Source organism: Triticum dicoccoides, chromosome 3B, assembly GCF_002162155.2.
Source record: "Triticum dicoccoides isolate Atlit2015 ecotype Zavitan chromosome 3B, WEW_v2.0, whole genome shotgun sequence".
Classification (NCBI taxonomy): domain Eukaryota; kingdom Viridiplantae; phylum Streptophyta; class Magnoliopsida; order Poales; family Poaceae; genus Triticum; species Triticum dicoccoides.
The window spans coordinates 261,721,505-261,724,127 of NC_041385.1; positions in this window are offsets into that span (position 1 = coordinate 261,721,505).

A 2,623-nucleotide genomic window follows, 5' to 3' on the forward strand; every position below is an offset into this window, starting at 1 on the left:
AGGAAATGACTCGATGAATTCACTCCATTTTGCGTGACGCTTGTTCAACTTAGTTTGTCCTTTTAAGTACTTAAACGTTTCATGATCGTTATGAATGATAAATTCATGAGGGCGAATATAATGTTCCCATTCACGCAAAACTCACACTAAAGCATATAACTCTTTGTCATAGATGGGGTAATTGAGTTGCTCTCCGGAAAGTTCCTCACTAAAATATGCTATGGGGCGCTTCTCTTGTGTTAAAACACCTCCTATGCCGTGACCACTAGCGTCACAATGAATCTCAAAAGGTTTGTCAAAGTTGGGTAAAGCAAGCACGAGAGCATGAGTAAGCAAATTCTTAAGCTCATTAAATGCGGTATCTTGGGATGGTCCCCAAACAAAAGGCGCATTTTTCTTACTCAAGGAATGTAAAGGTGTAGCAATGGTGCTAAAATCCTTCACAAAGCAACGATAGAAACCGGCTAGACCAAGAAAACTACGCACTTGTTGCAAGTTGGTTGGTTGGGGCCAAGTTTTAATAGCATTGCTCTTAGATTCATCTACATGAACACCCTTAGAAGACACAACAAAACGCAAGAAAACAAGCTTATCAACACCAAAAAGGCATTTTCCACATTAGCATAAAGGCTCTCTTTCCTAAGGGTTTGCAACACGGTTCTAAGATGGGTGACATGATCTTTGAGATATTTGCTAAAGACAAGAATATCATCAGAATAGACCAAAACAAATACACCAACATAGGGACGAAGAACAAAGTGCATGACTCGCATGAAAGTACCGGGTGCTTCGGATAAGCCCATTGGCATAACTAGCCATTCATATAAGCCAAATTTGGTCTTAAATGTGGTTTTCCATTCATCACCTTCTTGGATGCGTATTTGATAGTAGCCACTCTTAAGATCAATTTTAGAGAAATGGCGGCTCTCCTAAGCTCATCAAGCATGTCATCTAAGCGTGGAATAGGATAGCGATATCTAATAGTGATAGCATTTATGGGACGGCAACCGGAAACCATGCGATAAGTACCATCTTCCTTTGGAACAAGTATGACCAGAACGACACAAGGGCTCAAACTTTCACATACTTGATCGTTGTCGATTAGTTGTTGTACTTGCCATTGGATCTCCTTAGTTTCCTCGGGGTTGATGCGGTAGGGCGCCTTGTTAGGAAGAGGTGCTCCAGGGATGAGGTCGATTCAGTGCTTAATGCCTCATAGTGGAGGTAGACCCGGAGCTAGCTCATCGGGGAAAACATCTTGGAATTCCTGCAAAAGAGAAGACAACACTAAAGGTAGATCGTGAGAGGTGTTAGTTGTTGGTGCTTCATCTTTGCACACAAGGACAAAGTGCATAACACTAGATGGGTTCTCACACACTTCTCTCATCTCACTTTTGGTGGCAAATAGGACTAAGTTTTCCTTGTCACTCATCGTGGAGGAACTCGATTTTGGCTTGTGGCGCTCACTCTCTTTTGGGTGGATCACTCTCTCACTCTTTTCTCCATGATGGGTGGCTTGCTTGTCAGCGATCACTTGACTTGGAGACATGGGTCGTAGCACATACTCCTTTCCTTTCATCTTGAAGCTATAATGATTGGTACGCCCGTTGTGGATGACGCCGCGGTCAAATTGCCATGGTCGACCAAGAAGGAGGTGGCAAACAGACATCGGGACGACATCACACTCCAAAGTGTCTTCATATGCTCCAACTTTGAAGGATACTTTGACCGTATGCTCAACTTGTATAGTGCCAAAATCGCTTAGCCATTGGACCTTGTAGGAATGCGGGTGATTCATCTTGACCAATTGGAGCTTGGAGCATAATTCTTCACTTGCCAAGTTGTGACAACTACCTCCATTGATGATGACCTTGATGGACCTTCCATTGATGCCGGCCTTGGTGTGGAAGATGTGGCATCTTTGGTCTTTGTCTTGTTGATGTTGAAGAGTCAAGACTTTGGAGACAATGAGAGTGGGGCTCGAATCCTCATCACAAAAGACTTGATCATCTTCATCTTCATTCACGCGCCGGTGCATGGCCACTTTCTCAAGGGCTTCCATTTCCTCTTCACTCATGGAGTCATATGTTCTCTCGTCGTTGAGGATCATGGTGCGCTTGTTGGTACACTCAAAGGACTTGTGGCCTCGGCCGCCGCAAGTGAAATACTTGAAGGAGCTTGTCTTGACGGTCTCATTGGTTGGAGTAGATGATGAAGTGCGTGGCTTGAAGTTGCTTGTAGTAGGAGGACGACTTGAGGTTGTCAAAGCTTTCTTGTAACTGGACTTGTCGTCATTGGTTATATATGGCTTGGTTGAGGTAGAAGTTCGAGGAGTCGTTGAAGCTTGGTTGTTGGAGAAGTCGTAGCTCTTGGACGAGTACTTGGTGTACTTGAAGTCATCTTGCACTTGACGTTCCGCTTTGGTAGCTTTATGCACAAGCTCAATGAGGTTGGGTAGGGTTGGAAGTCGGTAATCTTCTTGATGGGATGATTGAGGCCATTCAAGAAATGGGCCATAGTTTGCTCATCATCTTCCGTTACATTGGCTCTTATCATGGCTATCTCCATTTCCTTGTAGTATTCTTCAACACTCTTTGTTCCTTGCTTGAGTAGTTGGAGCTTC